The sequence below is a fragment of the Triticum aestivum genome, chromosome 4A (genome assembly GCF_018294505.1).
Source record: "Triticum aestivum cultivar Chinese Spring chromosome 4A, IWGSC CS RefSeq v2.1, whole genome shotgun sequence".
In the NCBI taxonomy this organism is placed as follows: Eukaryota; Viridiplantae; Streptophyta; class Magnoliopsida; order Poales; family Poaceae; genus Triticum; species Triticum aestivum.
In genome coordinates this window covers 432,743,431-432,764,335 of record NC_057803.1, presented here as the reverse complement: position 1 = coordinate 432,764,335, position 20,905 = coordinate 432,743,431, and the positions used below count along the sequence as shown (strand labels likewise).

Sequence of the window (20,905 nt, the reverse complement as noted above, 5' to 3'; positions counted from 1 at the left end):
GTCCTTGAGATTCAGCACAAAGCAGAGGATAAAATTGTGATGCTTGTAGAGGACAAGATTCATTGAGTGGAGCTGGATCAGAAGAAATGTAGAACAAGTGGCAAACTGTTTTTCTGATTGCAAAGTCGGTGGCACCGAGTGGCACATTTCGGTGGTACCGAAAATATTTGGTTGGACCAAAAATTGCAAGTCGGTGAAACCGAGTTTACACAGAGAAAAACACTTGTCACCTCAGATCACTAGACATGTAGGATCTCACAAAGATTTGCAATGAATTTCCTGAAGGATTTGCAAGGAATTAAGTGCAGAAAATGCAGAACAAAAACAAAGAGAAAAGAGAAGAAACTGAAAGATCTAGATGAAGTTTTTTTTGTTTTTTTTTGAAAAAGGAGAGAGAAAATAAACATGCATGAGACAAATGCAATAACACAAAGAAAGAACACAAGAGAGCTTCATCTAGAGTTGGGCGGTGACATAGTCACCTATGTTAGAGTATATTGACTTAGGAGTCAAGTGAGAACACTTGATCATAGGTCATACTCATCGTTTAAGCTCAAAATGGGGTTACCATTTTTCGTTTAAGCATCTTGATGTATTCACATCTTGTTGAGTTGCTTTGACTCATGTCTTGGAGTAAAGCTTCTCTAAGATGGAATAACATACCTTGGGTGGTGGTGTGGTTCTTGCTCATGTAGTTGAACTTGTGTGGGTGCTCAAGGTTGATGTAGCTCATCAAGAGTTGGGAGCACCACTTGGAGTTTGAGTTCATCTACCTACATGGGTTAGTTCTTGCAAGGAAGAGCACTTGTGTATCCAAAAATGACAATCATGAAGCTTAACATAGAATTTGTCAAAGGATATGTTTGAATAGTTTTGTGCTTCCTTGTCTTCAACCACTATTGTGTAGAGTCTTGGTGATGTAGAGATTGCTCAAGATATGAGTGAGTCGCAATCTCATGGAATTAGATTCAACCAAGCACCTACATGGGTTAGACAACATGCAAGGTGCGAATATATCCAAGACATACGATAGTTATCATAAGAGATATATCATGGATTAGTCATAAGCTCATGTCTTGCATGTATCCAATGGAGTTTCTACTCCAAGTTCGAAGCATCAATGATGTTCAATTCTCCTCTCAACCTGCAAAACACTTTCTCATCAAGTAGTTTAGTGAATATATCCGCTAATTGCTTATCGGTGCGAACATGCTTAAGATTGATGTCACCCTTAGCAACATGATCTCGAATGAAATGATGACGAACTTCAATATGCTTAGTTCGAGAATGTTGTACAGGATTATGACCAATTTTGATAGCACTTTCATTGTCACAAAGCAGTGGAACATGTTTCACATAAATCCCATAATCTTTAAGAGTTTGGGTCATCCAAAGTAATTGAGCACAACATGAACCAGCGGCAATGTATTCCGCTTCGGCGGTGGATAAGGATACCGAGTTTTGTTTCTTGGAAGACCAAGACACAAGAGATCTACCAAGAAATTGACAAGTACCCGAAGTGGACTTTCTATCAACCTTGTCTCCGGCATAATCCGAGTCGGAATAGCCAACAAGATCAAAAGAAGACCTCTTAGGATACCAAATGCCAAAATTTGGTGTATGGATTAAATATCTCACTATCCTTTTCACAGCCTTAAGATGACAATCTTTAGGAGCAGCTTGATATCGTGCACACATGCACACACTTAGCATAATATCGGGACGTGAAGCACATAGGTATAACAATGAACCAATCATAGAGCGATAAACCTTTTGATCAACTGGTTCACCATCTTTGGTCAAATCATTATGTCCACTAGTAGGCATGGGTGTAGACATACCTTTGCATTCTTGCATATTGAACTTCTTGAATAAGTCCTTGGTGTACTTTGTTTGAGAGACAAATGTACCTTCCTTAGTTTGCTTGATTTGCAAACCGAGAAAGAATTTGAGTTCACTCATCAAAGACATCTCAAATTTCTCTGAAATTAGCTTTCCAAACTTTTCACTAAAGAGAGGGTTAGTTGAACCAAATATGATATCATCAACATAAATTTGGCATACAAATAGTTCTCCATTAACCCTTTTAGTAAAAAGAGTAGAATCAATTTTACCAATTTCAAAACCACTTGTAGTAAGGAACTTGGTCAAGCATTTATACCATGCTCTAGGAGCTTGTTTAAGACCATGAAGAGCTTTGTGAAGTTTGTAAACATGATTTGGTTTCTTAGGATTGATAAAGCCGGGAGGTTGTTTGACATAAACTTCCTCCTCTATTTCACCATTTAGAAAAGCACTTTTAATGTCCATTTGGTACAAGGTGATATTATGGTGATTAGCATAGGCAAGTAAGATGTGAATGGACTCAAGTCTAGCAACGGGAGCATACGTCTCACCATAGTCCAGACCTTTGACTTGTGTGTACCCTTGAGCGACGAGACGTGCTTTGTTGCGAACCACTTGTCCATCTTCATCTTGCTTGTTGCGAAACACCCATTTGGTACCAATGATGTTGTGGTTGTTGTCGGGCTTCTCAACCAATGTCCAAACTTGGTTTCTCTCAAAATTATGTAGCTCTTCATGCATAGCGTTTATCCAATCCGGATCTTCCAATGCTTCTTCAACCTTCATAGGTTCAATGCTAGAGATGAATGAATAGTTTTCACAAAAGTTAGCCAAACGAGTTTTTGAGCGAGTGATTCTCCCGGTTTGTATATCATTGAGGATTTGCTCGACAGGATGATCTTTGGCAATTCTTGCTCGAACTCGTGAGAGCTTTTGCTTGGGTCTTCGTTGAACATCTTCTTCATCTTGTTCTTCTTCTTGGCCTTCTTTATTGTTGACGTCGTCGTTCTCTTGTCGTGGTGGAGAAGGAGGTTGTTGATGTTCGTCTTGATGTAATTCCTCGTTTTCTTCATCTTGGTGTGTCCCACTTGTGGATGCTTCTGTGTCGATTCTTGGTTCATCTTGTCGTGAAGTAGAAGCTTCCACTTGGACGGATGAAGTACTCTCCTTCACCTCCGTTGGACGAATTTTGCCAATGGACAAGTCTTGAATTGCTTCTGAAGGGTCTTTGTCTCCTACATCAATTGGCAATTGCTCTACTTGCGAGCCATTAGATTCATCAAACTTCACATCTACCGTCTCTTCAACCTTTCGGGTGAAATTGTTGTAGACACGGTAAGTGTGAGAGTTTGAGCCATAACCAAGTAGAAAACCTTCATGAGATTTAGGAGCAAACTTTGAACGACGATGCTTATCAAGAATGTAGCACTTTGAGCCGAATACTCGAAAGTATCCAACTTGGGGTTTGTTACTGGTGAGAAGCTCGTATGCTGTCTTGCCGAGTAGCTTGTGAAGATATAAGCGATTTGTTGCGTGACAAGCTGTCTCAACCGCTTCTTCCCAAAAGTGCTTTGGCGTCTTGTATTCATCAAGCATCGTTCTTGCCATTTCGATCAGCGTCCGATTCTTCCTCTAAACAACTCCATTTTGTTGAGGTGTGTACGTATCCGAGAACTCGTGTGAAATCCCTTCTTCGTCAAGAAAGGTGTCCACATTTGCGTTCTTGAACTCCATTCCGTTGTCACTCTGAACCTTCTTGATCTTCACATCAAACTGATTTTGGGCCTTCCTAGCGAAGTTTCTGAAGATCTTCTGGACCTGCGACTTGTCATGAAGAAAGAACACCCACGTAAATCTTGAAAAATCATCAACTATAACTAGACCAAAAGAATTTCCACCGAGACTCTTGTAGGCGTTGGGACCAAAAAGATCCATGTGAAGTAGCTCAAGTGGCCTCCTTGTGGTCTTGATGTTCTTCACGGGATGTCTTGCTCCAACCTGTTTACCTGCTTGCAAGCACTTCAAAGTCTATCCTTATCAAATATGACATCGTTAACTCCAAGGATATGATTTCCTTTAATAAGCTTGTCAAGGTTTCTCATGCCAACGTGACCTAGTCGTCTATGCCACAACCAACCTTTTGAGGATTTAGCAACAAAGCAAGTTTTAGGTTGTGCCTTTTTAGAGAAATCGACAATGTAAAGATCACCTCTACGCATACCCATAAAGACCATTTTATGATTGTCTCGACGAAATACTTGGCAATCTACCTCAGTAAATAGGACATTCAAACCGAAATCAGCAAGTCTAGATACTGAAAGTAAGTTTTAGCCAAGAGATTCAACAAGCATGACATTTTGAATGGAACTATCATGTGAGATGGCCACCTTACCAAGGCCAACCACTTTACCCTTTGAATTATCACCAAAGGTGACATATTTTCGAGGGCCGTCATTTTCAGCAAGCTCACGAAACATCTCTTCATCTCCGGTCATATGATCAGTACATCCACTATCAAGAACCCATTCCTTTCCTCCTGATTCATATCCCCGAATATTTGCCATAAGACCAAAATGTCTCATTGCATCATCAAGATCGAAGTCACTATCATCATCATCATCATAGTATCCATGTTCATCATGATCTTGTGACTCATCATTTCCTAGAGAGAGTAACTCATTAGATAAATGATCATCAAAGTGGTCATTTTTATGAATTCTTATAGCTTTTAATATGATATCATTAATGATTCCAACATCTCATTTAGCATGCTTAAGATTGGTAAGTTCAAATAGACAATTACCAAAACTAGGATCACTAGAGTTCATCTTACTCAAGGCAATAGATTTATGGAGAATTTCATCCAAAGTTTTCAAGGAATGATTGGGAAATCGTTCCTCAAGAAATTTTCATATAGTATAGACACAATTTAGAGTAGGCAAACTAGCAATCAAATTTTTGGGCAATCCTCTAATGATGAGCTCAATAGTTCTAAGATTGCGAATCATGTCAATATCTTCATCTAGGGTAGGATGCAAAGGATCAATATGAGGTGCACAAGGGCTAGCAATATACTTGTTCAAATGATATTGATTGAAGATTACAAGCATCTCATTTTTCCACTCATGAAAATACTCTCCATCAAGAATAGGCACTCTATGTCTAAGACTCCCTAATGTAGACACATTCATCTTCCTCCAATGGTGATTAAACCAAGGCAATGGAGAACAAAGCTCTGATACCACTTGTAGGATCTAGAAGTAGATGTGTCTAGAGGGGGGTGATTAGACACTTAATGCTAAAGTTGCAATTTTTAAGCTTTTTCGGTTTAAGTGGAGTTTAGGCACAATTTCAACATACACAATACATATCAAATAAAAACTTAAGCCTTTCCCAATTTTAGTTCTTAGCAGATTTTAGCTATTGTAGGACAAGTCAAGCAATCATCACATAATTCAAGCAAGCATGCAAAGAGTATATTGACAGCGGAAAGTAAAGCATGCAACTTGCAAGAATGTAAAGGGAAGGGTTTGAAGAAATCAAACGCAAGTGGAGACACGGATGTTTTTCCTGTGGTTCGGATAGGTGGTGCTATCCTACATCCACGTTGATGGAGACTTCAACCCACAAAGGGTAACGGTTGCGCGAGTCCACAAAGGGCTCCACCCACAAAGGGTAACGGTTACGCGAGTCCACAAAGGGCTCCACCCACAAAGGGTCCATGAAGAAGCAACCACCCACAAAGGGTCCACGAAGAAGCAACCTTGTCTATCCCACCATGGCCATAGCCCACACAGGACTTGCCTCACTAGCGGTAGATCTTCATGAAGTAGGCAATCTCCTTGCCCTTACAAACTCCTTGGTTCAACTCCACAATCTTGTCGGAGGCTCCCAAGTGACACCTAGCCAATCTAGGAGACAGCACTCTCCAAGAAGTAACAAATGGTGTGTAGGTAATGAACTCCTTGCTCTTGTGCTTCAAATGATAGTCTCCCCAACACTCAACTCTCTCTCATAGGATTTGGATTTTGTGGAAAGAAGATTTGAGTGGAAAGCAACTTGGGAAGGCTAGAGATCAAGATTCGTATGGTAGGAATGGAATATCTTGGTCTCAACACATGAGTAGGTGGTTCTCTCTCAGAACATATGAGTAGGAATTGTGTATGTGTTCTGATGGCTCTCTCAACGAATGAAGAGGAGGTGGAGGGGTATATATAGCCTCCACACAAAATCCAACCGTTACACACAGTTTTCCAATCTCGGTGGGACCGAATCAATAAACTCGGTCGGACCAAAAAGGTAAACCTAGTGACCGTTAGTGATTTCGGTGGGACCGACTGGATCAACTCGGTGGGACCGATGTGCTAGGGTTAGGGTAAATCCAAAACTCGGTTTGACCGATTACTCAAACTCTGTGGGACCAATTTGGGTAATAAGTGAAACTGAGATTTGGCCAAGCAAACTCGGTGGGACCGATTGCATATCTCGGTGGGACCGAGAATATTGCAATGGGTAACAAAGAGTTTGCAAGCCCATCTCGGTGAGACCGAGATCCCATCGGTGAGACTGAACTGATTAGGGTTTGGCAGTGGCTTATGACAAGTGAAACTCGGTCGCGCCGGATAGGAAGAATTGGTAGGACCGAGTTTGGCTTAGGGTTTAGGTCATATGTGGAAGTGGGAAAGTAGCTGAGGATTTTGGAGCATATCATTAAGCACATGAAGAAAGAGGCTCATTAAGCAACACCTCATCCCTTCTTGATAGTATTGGCTTTTCCTATGGACTCAGTGTGATCTTGGATCACTAAAATGTAAAATGAAGAGTCTTGAGCTTTAAGCTTTAGCCAATCCTTTGTCCTTAGCATCTTGAAGGAGTTCCCACAACCTTTAGTCCATGCCACTCCATTGTTGAACTTATCTGAAACATGCTAGATAGAAATGTTAGTACAACAAGAGATATGTTGTCATCAATTATCAAAACCACCTAGGGAGCACTTGTGCTTTCACCTTCCAGTGAATTCCGGAACCCTTCTGGTGACCAAACACTATTATCCCATATATCAAACTTTATCTCTGGACCATTTCGGAGTTCCTCGTCATGTCCGTGATCTCATCCCGAACTCCGAACAACGTTCGGTCATCAACATACATAACTCATATAGTACTATATCGTCAATGAACGTTAAGCGTGCGGACCCTACGGGTTCGAGAACTATGTAGACATGACCGAGACACCTCTCTGGTCAATAACCAATAGCGGGACTTGGATGCCCATATTGGCTCCTACATATTCTATGAAGATCTTTATCGGTCAGACCGCATAACAACATACGTTGTTCCCTTTATCATCGGTATGTTACTTGCCCGAGATTCGATCGTCGGTATCTCAATACCTAGTTCAATCTCGTTACCGGCAAGTCTCTTTACTCGTTCCGTAATACATCATCCCGCAACTAACTCATTAGTTGCAATGCTTGCAAGGCTTATAGTGATGTGCATTACCGAGTGGGCCTAGAGTTACCGCTCCGACAATCAGAGTGACAAATCCTAATCTCGAAATACGCCAACCCAACAAGTACCTTTGGAGACACATGTAGAGCACCTTTATAATCACCCAGTTACGTTGTGACGTTTTGGTGGCACACAAAGTGTTCCTCTGGTAAACGGGAGTTGCATAATCTCATAGTCATAGGAACATGTATAAGTCATGAAGAAAGCAATAGCAACAGACTAAATGATCAAGTGCTAAGCTAACAGAATTAGTCAAGTCAATCACATCATTCTCCTAATGATGTGATCCCGTTAATCAAATGACAACTCATGTCTATGGTTAGGAAACTTAACCATCTTTGATCAACGAGCTAGTCAAGTAGAGGCATACTAGTGACATTCTATTTTGTCTATCTATTCACACATGTCTTATGTTTCCGGTTAATACAATTCTAGCATAAATAATAAACATTTATCATGAAATAAGGAAATAAATAATAACTTTATTATTGCCTCTAGGGCATATTTCCTTCAGGCCATATATATTGTACGTATAAAATGTGAAGAAACGAGTGGTAGTACTATACCAACTAAAAGATGAACTGTAAGAAATACTAGTATGTACGTACTGAAGAGTTAAAGTAACGAGAAGGAACATAACATAGTTCTGCTGGGGGCTCAGCACAACAGACCCCTCAAATAAAACTAAGCACACCTGAAATTAAACTAAGCAACTAATCCGGTAGACACTGCATTAGAACCACCATGAGCAACGACACTGCCACCTTACTCGGACTCCTCGTCCACGTGCTCGACTTCGTCCTTGTCCCTCTTCCTCTTGGGTGAAACTTCTTTGCTTGAACCGCACACTTGCCTCTTGCTCTTCATCCAACCCTTGTAGATATTGAAACAAAGGTAGGCATCCATTGCAGCGTAGTGGATGTGGTCTATATCTAGTACATTCCACTCCCATGCATGATGAAACTTGTAGGAAGGTTTATTTAGTGTACCGTACGAAGGATGAACCATGGCTGCTGCCAGGGTCAGCATTGAAGGCTGATCACGGGACGGCACCAGCCTTTTCTTCTGGAGGTCGAAGGGCTCGCCTAGAACGAGGCCTATCTGACGCATGACTTCTTTGTCGTTCCTAAAGTCCACAGTAACGAATTTGACTCGGCCATCCTTGAGGAAGTTCTTAAATTCCACGCACTCAACATCGGCATGGCATATGTGGTAGACCAAGCACAAGTCATACACGCAAACCTAGATCACGGCGGGCTTCTTCCTCTCTTCCTCCTTTAGATTCTTCTCTTTCCCCAGGAGTGTGGTGTACTCAACATCTAGCCCAGCGAGCCATTCATCATTTGACTTTTCGAACATGAGTGTGAAGCGAGCAAGGCATCCTTTCACCGTCGCGGAAGAACGGGTGTAGATGACGTTGAACTCATCGCCGGTGATGGTTCTAATCTTGTACTCACCGCCGATCATGGAGATTTGTGACGCCATGGATTTTGGAGGAGGGTTAGGAATAGTGGAACTGCCGTAATGTGAAAGGACGGGACGACTAGGAGCGAACTGCCGTAATGTTTAAAGGACGACCGGGGATGAGTAGGAGTGAACTGCAAGCGGTTTTTCGATTGTAAAAATGTTGAGTGGGGCGTGCGAACGGCGCATCTCGTTCGCCACCCCCTCCCCTGCATCCCGGCTGCTCCGTCCACCGACCCCTCCCCAGCACCCCGGCTGGTCTGTCTCGTCTCCTTCACCGGCCCCTCCTGGTCTGCCCCGGCTGCAGGCGCGACCCTGAAGGTGATGACTGTGCAGCTCTTCGATTCTCGTTCCCTTTTTGGCTTATGTTCCTTGATTGATGGCCTTTTCGGTGTGGTTTTGAAGCGGTAGAATCATAATCTTCCTAACTTTGTTTCTGTTTTATATATTTGAGAGAGACGAGACAAGTCACAAGTGTTTGTGATAAGCAACAAGTGTTTCTGATAAGCAACAAGTGTTTTTGATTTTTCATTCATCTTCAGCCAGATCTGCAATAATGTTTTTCAATTCATCTTTCAGCCAGATCCGCAACAATGTTTTACATTCATCTTCAGCTAGATCCTTGTTCTAAAGTAGTACTAGCAAAAGAGCCCGTGCATTGCAACGGGAGAGAAAACATAACACGCGCTCTTAACTCAACAACCATCACTCAAGACCACAATAGGTCCATCTCCTTTATTTTTGCGAGGCATCATATTTGTGTTGCCGCTTATCCTCCTTCTCACCCTCACCGGTGATGGCCTCGGTGTTCACACAAAACAACAAAAAAACATGTGTTGAATATGGTTAATCCTAAGGCGTCTCTCTCCCTCTCTCTCCTCCCTCCCTCCCTCCCTCTCTCTCTCGCTTTCTCTCACTCTCGCAATGAGAAATCTGTTGTTTTCCCCTCCAACATTTTTCAGAGGTATGCATGTGTAGTTATCGATGTTTTCTTTTTCCCTATATGGTTATAGTGGGGTGTTTATTTGCAATCTGGATCGCCGCAGGTATGAAAAAATGGATCTTGCGCTATAAATTGCTAGCAAAAGAGGCCGTGCATTGCAACGGGAGAGAAAACATAACACGCGCTCTTAACTCAACAACCATCACTCAAGACCACAATAGGTTCATCTCCTTTATTTTTGCGAGGCATCATATTTGTGTTGCCGCTTATCCTCCTTCTCACCCTCGCCGGCGATGGCCTCGGTGTTCACAGAAAATAACAAAAAACATGTGTTGAATATGGTTAATCCTAAGGCGTCTCTCTCCCTCTCTCCTCCCTCCCTCCCTCTCTCTCTCTCGCTCGCTTTCTCTCACTCTCGCGATGAGAAATCTGTTGTTTTCCCCTGCAACATTTTTCAGAGGTATGCATGTGTAGTTATCGATGTTTTATTTTCCCTATATGGTTATAGTGGGGTGTTTATTTGCAATCTGGATCGCCGCAGGTATGAAAAAATGGATCTTGCACTATAAATTATAAGTTTGCTTCCATAACAATATTTTAAAAATATTTAATAGGTAAAATTAACATCATATTTAGATTCCACACATTTTTCTAATAAAATTTCATATATAATATATTAAAATCGAAGTTATGGTTTAAAAGATACAAATAATTTAGAAAATCATTTGGTTTGACTCAAAATATTCCAAAATAATATTTAAAAATACTTAACAGGTAAAAATATTCTCATATTCATATTCTACATATTTTTAATCAAATTTCATATATAACATGTTCAAATCGGAGTTACGGTTTAAAAGATATGGATGATTTTAAAAAGCATTTGTTTGACTTAAATATGATCCATGGATGAATTACCTAAAACATCAGGGGGTTTTCGAAAAATGTAAAATAACGGTCCGGGTGTGACTTAAATCCGGATGGCGGGTTGATTTCAAGAAAAGAGAGGGACTTTTGTGTAAAATACAAAAATAACGATTTGTTTTAACTAAAACAGGACTGCGGATTGAATTCTCTGAAATAGAAGCACTTTTCTGAAAAATGTCATGACGGACGAAAGAAACCCAATTTAATTTATTATTAGGTAAAGATAAGTTTGCTTCCATAACAATATTTAAAAAATATTTAATAGGCAAAGTAACATCATATTTAGATTCCACACATTTTTCTATATATAATATGTTAAAATCGAAGTTACGGTTTAAAAGATACAGATAATTTAGAAAATTATTTGGTTTGACTCAAAATATTCCAAAATAATATTTAAAAATACTTAACAGGTAAAATTTCTCATATTCATATTCTACATATTTTTTAATCAAATTTCATATATAACATGTTCAAATCGGAGTTACGGTTTAAAAGATATGGATGATTTTAAAAAGCATTTGTTTGACTTAAATATGATCCGCGGATGAATTACCTAAAACATCAGGGGAGGTTTTCGAAAAATGTAAAATAACAGTTTAGGTGTGACTTAAATCTAGATGGCGGATTGATTTCGAGAAAAGACAGGGACTTTTGTTTAAAATATGAAAATAACGATTCGTTTTAACTAAAACAGGACTGCGGATTGAATTCTCTGAAATAGAAGGACTTTTCTGAAAAATGCCATAACGGACGAAAGAAATCCAATTTACTTTATTATTAGGTAAAGATAGCACAATTCGAAGTACAACAATCCGCCTTTAGTCTTTTAAGAATTCTATGAACTCACTAGGCATAATTGTGTCTCTATGCTGATTTAGCTGGTCGATTGCGTCTGTCTTCTACTTGGCAGGCTTCTTAGCCTTGTTCTTGGCCCGGACCTCCTTGGCCGGTTTATCCTGAAGTTTTCTATTCCAAAAAGGATCGTCGGCCTGGAGAAGGCAGATAGTGGTGAGAAGACAATCTATGAGAAAGTCTCAAGGCGGTTGTGTTTAGTCGATGATTGTCACTTGTCCATTTATTTACGAAAAACGTGATAAGTCTCAAGGCGGTGTGTTTGGTCATCACATTTTATCATGGACAAATTATCTCTACTTTACTTAAAAAGAACGTAAGGTTCTTATTTCACCTTTCTTCCTACCACCCTTTCGTCCAACTTTCCGTGTGTATGATAATCAATCACCTTAATTTACTTACCTTCTGAATCAATTCCAGTTTAATTTACTTACCAAACTTCTAATCAAAATATAATGTAATTCACGGTGAGAATTTGATGAACGTTTATTTACACAGCCGCATTATTATTGACAAGTAAATCACAAACTATCATACTTAGAATATTTATATCCCATTGAAACGCACGGGCATTGTTCTAGTATAATATAAACATGGGTTCGAAAGGAACAAATATCGGTATTAAAGGCGGTGAGTTTGGTCACTTGCAAAAGGAACAAAGATCAGAAACTATATTATAGTAAAAAAATACAGCATACGGGGTACTTCATGATTCATATTAAGATAAGAGAATGATTAAAAAGCATTCTAAAAATTTCATACAATGGTCCATTGTAAGTACAAGAGATAGTCGGTCGACAAAAGTTGATATATACGAAGTGTTGGTAGCTTGATGTGCTTTAAGTTGATATATACGAAGTGATGGTAGCTTGATGCATTTCTTTTTTTTTCTTTTTTGCGGGGTAGCTAGCTTGATGTGCTTCTAGCGTCAAGGTGCACTTACATCCCCAGAGAAGTTAAACTATCACCTCTCTTGTTTGGTTTCAAAAACCAACCAGCGAAGGACAATTTTGTAATATATTTGATATTTTTATACATTACGCATTTGGAGAAGGTACCATTTTTTTATTGGTTTAAAAGGGTTGATACATTCAGATACCACTGCTGCAGGAGTACTTCGGTCCCTGAGCTGAGGACCACCTCTTGCCCGGAATCTTCGGAGGAAGGGATCGTTCGAGTCGTTGGATCCGACCCCAAAACAACATGATCAGGTGGATCGAGACTACGGATGGTAGTACGACGGCCATACTATAGGGATATTTTCAGCAAGAGTTTAACCCACCAACATCAAGATGCATTTTTTTTACAAAACACATGTTGGGATTAACCCACGCGGGAGTAATTTTATGTGTAAAAATTAATGATATCTCGAGAAAGAGAAGAGATAAGGCGAGGAGGAGTGAGGCGTGGTGGTGATTGGTGGTCAGACTGAGCGGGTGCATGGGGATGGACGACGCCGGCAGCGGCCACCATGCCAGATTGTTTCAGAGGCTTCCTTTTTTAATTACTCAAGAATGAGGTTGTGTGAGGTAATGATGGATGAGGGAAGGCTTTATCTATAAATGTGGAGAGAGATGGGGATATATTTTTTGCAAAATTACTGTAGTTTGCTTTCTATCCGTCAGATATAGATCGTTCGATCTATATTGCAAGATGAAAGATACATCATCATCACAACTCGGTTTTTTATAAGAATAGAGATAACAACGTAAGGCATGCCAAAGGGCAGAGTGGTACGTACTGCAGGGGCCACACAAAGAGCATCGTCACAGGCTCCCAGACATGTAGGAGTAGGCAGCAAGCCTCTCGACGGGCCTGCGGCGGACCGCCTTCACTCCCCCACGGCACCGTAACTTGATCCGGGTCAGGTGCTCGACTGGGATCCACATGAAGCTAAGCCTCGCCGGCGCGTCCTCCTCCTCGCGGTGGAGCTCTAGCAGTATCTCCCTCGACTGCTGGACCCATTTGGGGTGGTAGGTCACCCGGTACCATGCCGAGGCCTTCATTTCGTACACCCGGTTCCTCTCGTCGTCGTCTAAGACAATGGCCTCGGCCTGGCCCAGCGCCTTGACGCTCTCGAAGATGGCCCAGAACTCCTTGCGCAGGGCGGAGTAGGCGTTTTCTTCAGCCTCTCCTTTATGCCCCCCTACTTCCTGCTGTTGTACTTGGGGAGCGACTATATGTGCCCCGTCACGAGCTCCGCCTCCGTGGGCACGCCGTACTGCTTGAGCAGCGCGTCCAGCTGCGCCTCATACGAGCACTTGCACTGCCACGCACTCGACATGAAATCCGCCGCGCCGGGGACCTCCATGTCCGTGTCGTAAGGCAGGTCGTTCAGCGTGCAGGTTTCTTCTGGGACCAGATCGCTGCTGGAGGCTTCTTGGATCGACCGTTAGAGCCTTCCGAGGATCTTCTCTGATTTGTAGGAAATGGCATCATCCTTTCCCATGATGTCGGGTTACAGTTTTGGTCGAAGGGCCGGCGGCGTCGACACGTTATTGCCCGTCTTGGATGCTAGTTCTGCCAACTGAATGCACTTCTCGTCCACTGCTCCATACTCGCTCATATCGGCATGAACAACATGAGCATTGCTTATCGGATCCAGTTTCTCATTTGCCATGTTCTTCAAAAAGAAATCAACGATATCCTGTTGTTACAGCAAAGAGACCTTATTAGTAGTAAAACTGTATTGCAAAAAAGTAATATCTATCACAACTCAAGGACGAAGCTAGTTGATGATGAACTGAAAAGTGTGTATGCCTCATATATGATGAGTAATGATCAGGAATTCTTGAATTCAATTTTTGTTGGAACCAGGGTAACCTTACATCAAATGAAACAAAAGGGGTATCGATCTACAACAGCTGGTAAGTCAAGTCTATGATTAGTTGTACTCTACAGCTACTGTTCTCCAAGCATCAAATCAAATTGTATTGAACTCCAGCTGTGCACATTAGGCTTCCTGACTATTACCTTCAGAATTTGTCACGCCATTAGAACCTACCGTATACACACAAAAACACCAAGGATGCAGGTTTTACTTGTTCTGAATCATTTGGTTCACTTGACCAAAAACTAATTTAACTGAAGCAAAGGAAATGGGATAGAAATGAAGTACAAAGTGACCCAGTGCTACTTGTTGGTGTTACCACTAGCATTCCTACAAAACAACAAGTAACTCTGACTAATAATAGCACTGTGGACTTGGATTGTCAAATAAAAATGTAGAACATATATCACTTGGGCAAATGGCATGGATGCAGTTTCTGCAGATTTCATGTATTCTGTGCAAAGCACATTAACTACAGAAACTACTCCCTCCATTCCTAAATATTTGTCTTTCTAAAAATTTTAACAAGTGACTACATACGAAGCAAAATGAGTAAATCTACACTCTAAAATATGTCTATATACATCCGTATGTAGTAGTCTATTTGAAATCTCTAAAAAGACAAATATTTAGGAACGGAGGGAGCATACGGGGTATTGCATGATTCATATTAAGATAAGAGAATGATTAAAAAGCATTCTAAAATTTTCATACAATGGTCCATTGTAAGTACTGTACAAGAGATAGTCGGTCGACAAAAGCTGATATATACGAAGTGATGGTAGCTTACTCGGTGGTCCCTAAACAAATTTAGTTAAAGCTATTGTGTATTGTCATCTGTTAATCAAATTGCGGACAATATAACCAAATAGAGGTGGCTCAAATTGCAGGTAATATAATCCAGTGGTCCAAGAAGTGAAGTTTAGGGTTCCCATACCAATTAACACATGGAATTAGTAGGAGGAAACAGAATCCCTGTAAGTTTAGGGTTTCTCATACCAATTAACAGGCACGAAATTAGTAGGAGGAAACAGAATCCCTGATCCAGGGTCAAAACTATGATATAGTTTCCATGACTGCTTATGTTCAAGTTCCTTATTTAGCTATGGAAAGGATTGTTTCGGTAAGAGCACTAACATGTCAAGCAGAAATTATTAATGGGAGGACATCGAAACACTGAACAAATATTCAACAGAACATATTCATACACTGAACTTTCAGGGAACAAATGCCTAAATGCCAAGAATAGTTGAACTTACAGATTGGGTTACTTGGCGCGACAGCAGTTTTGCTTCGGCCGGTGAGTAGTCCATAGGGTTTCAGCTTTTTTTGCCCGGTGGGATAAGTTTTTCATCCTATGTCACAAAGTATAGATCCCCATCAAGATCACTCCGAGATGCCTCATTGGCATGTGGCCTCTCACCATTCTTAGGAAAGACCAAGCAATCAACAAGGTGATGCAAAGCAGGTACATCAATGGCTTCAAGGATCTGGACGTCCCTTGGGTGAAGGCATGGATTCTTTGCCATTACAACAGTACCTACGATGGTCTCTGCATTGCTGTTTGCTGAGGAAAATCTTGGTCCATGCTTCACCAGAGAATTATTGAGTACTGGAGATGAGGCCCGAATAAAGCACTGTCCTTGCTCAAGGATCCCAAGTTCATCAAGGCAACCCATCAACCACCTTGCCTTGGGGACAAAAATCCTTGATTTTTCCAACAAACCCAGTAGTTGTGTGGACCTTATAGCCAACAACAATGCTTTCAGGTGCGGCTCAGTTCCAGGTAAAATGCCAGCACTCAACATCAGTGTTGTGGTGTTTCCTTCATCAGCACAAGAGGTGGATACAACGTCAAAAGCAACATCAGTATCTGTCAAAATATTGTTGAGATTAGACAGCATGTCTTTCTGCATTTGCCAAAAGATAGCATCCGGGACATTCAAGGAGGACAGTAATGTAATGATCTGACGGTTTAATGGATGGTTTGAAAATAAAGAGAGGGTGAGCAAGAAACACTTGAGTGACATCCGTCAACATAGTGAGCGAGAGAATCCAAAGCCAAATAAAACCCCACAAATTAAATTGACCAACACATGGGACATACATGGACTAGTGACGATGGCTAGGAAAAGGGACATGAGGGAATTAAGAGAACTCACTTCACTGTTCTTTGTATTTTTGTACAAGGACAACTTTCTTTCTACTAACATATTAGCCTCTACTACACCAAGTGTTATTGTTGAAATTTTGAAGGGGTATGAAGACGCATTCCCCAAGGAGGTACCGATGGGGTTGCCACCACAAAGAGGCATTGAAAACCAAATTGATTTGGTCCCAGGAGCCCCTTTGCCAAACCTTTCACCATACCACACAAACCTGGAGGAAATCAAAGAGATTCAACAACATATTGAAGACCTACTGCCGGTGTCAAAACCGGTGTATCTCGGGTAGGGGGTCCTAAGTCGTGGACCTTGGATCAATAGGGAACAAGGGACAAGCGACACGATGTTTACCCAGGTTCGAGCCCTCTCTAAGAGGTAAAACCCTACGTCATGCTTGATTATATTGCTTATGTATATGAGGATTACATAGTTGATCTACCACGAGATCGGATGAACTAAACCCTAGGCTAGTAGGATGAAGGTTATTGTTCTAGCCTCTATGGACTAAAACCCTCTGATTTATATAGGCACCAGGGGTAGTAGGGTTACATATGTCGGTTGCAACAAGAGGATAAACATGTTGAATCTTCTATCTTGACTTGGAGTACACACCAAGGCACAAAAAGTCTCTTGTCCAGATACGATGTTGCCCAATAGTCCAACCTTCTAGCAATTGTAATGCGGCCCGACTGTCTGTCCCATGAGAGACGATAGGTCGGCAGCCCGAGGAGTAGTACGTGAATTTGATAGGATGACACTTGCCATCCTAAGGATATGTCTTGCCTCGTTCCTATGTAAATGATGAGGACATCCATAGTCTTTCGCCATCATATTTCACTAACAATGTTGCCGCACACGACAGGCCTAATGAAAAAAAATTGACCAATTAGAAGAGAATGTGCAAAACTAGTAGAACAAAAGGTGAATTCACTCTTAGTTGAATCTGACATTTGTGGTGATGAGAATTTTATACTGCCTAAGTGATGAGAACTGGGGCCCGATCTTTCGATGAGAGAGAGATATAACTACGATTTTAGGTGGGACTTGACCCTCATGATCCGGCTACCAACTGTACGGGGAGAACCATACACGACTGATATCCACGGCAATCGTTGAACCAACTCCACGGCTTATCGACCAAGCCAACGATGCGATCGACCTATCCACGAAGGATTTTCCTGCAAGCAAATCGAAGAATGTGTAAGAAAATAATAGCCAAACAATCTCAAAATTGCGAATATGCTAGATGGAATAAATCTCACAAGATGAGGGTTCCGATAAGATGTCTTGACGGTCACGCTAGTCGCTACGAGCGAAGACAAATAAAAGTATCTAAAGCTAAACTTCTCTAAATAAAACCCGAGTCTAAAACCTAATTTAGGCTAGCTATTTATTAAGGTCGACGGCAGCCTTGCGTGCTGCTTTACGGAACGCAGTACCGTATGGTGTCCGAATACTGCACGGCCCGGGTGGATGTTTTCTTCGGTTGAAAGAAGATGCATTGGCCCTACGTCAACTGCGCACCAAAAAGTACATGGACGCATCACGGTTACTTGTCTTGGTCCATGTAGCCACAACCCAATTGTTTGGTTCCTGCATTGTTGGCTCCTTGCATGGTAGCATGTATGACTAGCTCCTCCATCCTGATGCAAGCTGGTATGTCTCGTGTAAAGTTTAGCGTTATGTCTCTCTCTGTCTCTGATTAATTCTTCTGATATTTTATTTATGAGTACAAGTAATTCCAAATATGAGTGTAACATCATATTTTTGTCAGTCAGATTATATGTACGAAGAAACGATAGTAGTTGGCTATTTACTTGCCGCGCACGCGCTTTAGTCATAGGTCCAAATATAGGAGTTGCATGCACATCCATGTTAGAGATGCACACATCATCCTCCCTTCCTTGAAAACAAAGTCATCCTCGACTTTTGTGTACCTGAAACTCATCACAGGGCAAAACAAAGATAGGTGCAACATGTATATTCACTTTTAAAGGCGTTAACTCATGAGGAGCAGGCAAAAGTGTAACACCACAATAAATATCATGATAAATCCTCTCATGTGGTGGCATAACCGATTCTAGTATGGCACTCACAGAGTTTATATAAGAATAGTATGGATGCAAACGAACTATTTGGGCAGACTGTATACCCGGATCACAAGTTGGGACAGTCAACAAAAAAAATCAGAATTGATAGCAAGCATAATGTGCGTAGGACGATCCGTTGATTTAGCTTTCTCATCATTTATTATTTCATTGGGGGTCATGGGAAGCAAGTTAATGGTTTTTCCTTCAAACACGAGAGTATAGAGGTTTATTCTACCATGATGAGTAACACTATTATCATATTGCCAAGGTCGTCCTAATAATAGAGAACAAGCTTGCATAGGTACGACATCACAGTCAATGTAATCATGATATGAACCAAGTGTAAAATGTACTCTAACACGATGTGTTACCTTCAACTTACCACAGTCGTTGAATCATTGGATGTAATATGGATGGGGTGTCAAGTAGTGGTGAGGCAAAGTTTCTCGGCCATCTCTATGCTCGCCAAATTATTGCGGCTTCCACCATCAATGATCACGGGAATAGAATGTCCTTTGACAATAAACTTAGTTTGAAACAGATTATGGTGTTGAGGCATCTCAGCATGCCCCCACCTGGACACTAAGTACTCGCATGGTTACATGGCCCGGGTACTGATCTGCCATCTCAGCATTAATATGTATCTCCTCGGTGTCATGCTCCTTAGTGTCACTTGCATTATTAGTGGCACAAGCATAACATGTGTCTCTTCATCTAAATCACTAGTAGAGGAGTACTCACCATCTTCCGCAAAATAAATGTACGTTTATTTGGACAATCCTTCATCAAGTGCCCGCCACCTTTGCATATATGACACTTCATGTCCCTTGTGCGTCCAAACAAAGTGGTGGGTGATGAAGCTATGTACCTAAGGTAGGGTCATGGACCTGTCCAAACTGACCTACCCAAGGACATCTCCAGAAGAAATCATCTTTCAATCGACTTGGAGGTGTTCCACTCGACAGACTCGAAGATACTCGACCAAGAAGCAACCACTCGACCAAGACCAAGCCATTCGACAGTCAGGAGACCTAAAGGCACTCCGCATGCTAACGGTCGGTTATTAAGTGGCTTTTCTGGTCATCATAGCACTTTATTACTAGCGTTATCAGTAACGCCCTGCCTTAATGTACATTGAACCCTTTGTAACGTGGGCTGGTTGGTGTCCTGGCGCACTCTATATAAGCCACCCCCTCCTCCGAGACAAGGGTTCGCACCCCTGTAATTCATACACGCATAATCCAGTCGACCGCCTCCGGGCTCCGAGACGTAGGGCTATTACTTCCTCCGAGAAGGGCCTGAACTCGTAAACCTTGCGTGCTTACAACTTCTCCATAGCTAAGATCTTGCATCTCCATACTTACCCCCCTACACTACTGTCAGACTTAGAACCACGACAGTTGCCGCCCACCTTGGGGCAGGTGTTTTAGCGTTTTGTTGGAGGAGTTGCGATCTTTTCCGACCCAAATCATCATGGTTTTCGGCAGAGTTTTGGTGGAGGGCCGCGAGATCCGTCTCGACGCGCTCACGTTCATCGCCGACGACTCCGCTTGGCTTCAGGAGGCTCCGCTCGACGTGGACGCACTCCCTGTCCGCAGGGCAACGCACTTTAGCGCATGCGTCCACAGCGTTCTCCTGCGGAAACCGTTGACCCCCTACCGGTCGGCTCTTGTGTTGTCCTCCCTCCCTGTTTCCCGCCGGCGCAAGCGCTCCGGTCGGTCGATACTTCAGCGGTGGGTGAGACACGCGGTGGCACGCCAGTCGGCCACCCCTCAAGTCGCGGCGATCGAGCCCGACGAATCCCTCTACGGCCTGTTCGACCTGTCGACTGGCTCCGCAGAGACCGCATCCGAGTGCGACAGCAGCGATCCGGCGGCGGAGGTTTTGATGGTCGATGGACCGCCCAGTCCTCCCGGTTTTCCCCGCACCAACGCAGGCGCGGGTGGAGGCGACCCGTCGCGTCCCCATGAGGAATATCTTCCCGAGCCTCTCACATCGCTGCAGAGGGAAGAACTTTGCCGCCGGAACATGGATGCACTGCACACCCTATCGTTGGAGAAACCCCCGAGGCTCGTGTCTTGGAGGACGCGCGCCTGGCAAACTTGGCCGAGCGCACTGGACTGGAGAACCTCCAGCGAGCACTCGATGAGCGTGCACGACAATGGTTCCCGAATCCAGTCGACGTCAGCTCATCCCGCCCCCGCAGGTATATCGAACTCCGATTCAGAATTTAGCTGCTGCTGCCCATATAGCAGAGTCGATTCAGCCTTCCCAGT

The 20,905-nt window shown here is 42.3% G+C and overlaps 1 long non-coding RNA gene and 1 pseudogene across 1 annotated transcript; both read right to left on the bottom strand.

Moving 5' to 3' along the window:
- Positions 1 to 13,227: 13,227 nt before the first annotated feature.
- Positions 13,228 to 16,404, bottom strand: LOC123083833 (probable RNA-dependent RNA polymerase SHL2; annotated as a pseudogene).
- Positions 16,405 to 17,449: 1,045 nt separating this feature from the next.
- LOC123082045 (uncharacterized) lies at positions 17,450 to 17,893 on the bottom strand. The gene is made up of 2 exons (XR_006438924.1): positions 17,802 to 17,893; positions 17,450 to 17,717 (listed from the first exon to the last, which is right to left on the bottom strand). It is a non-coding gene; the product is annotated as an uncharacterized lncRNA (long non-coding RNA).
- Between the last annotated feature and the right edge of the window lie 3,012 nt (positions 17,894 to 20,905).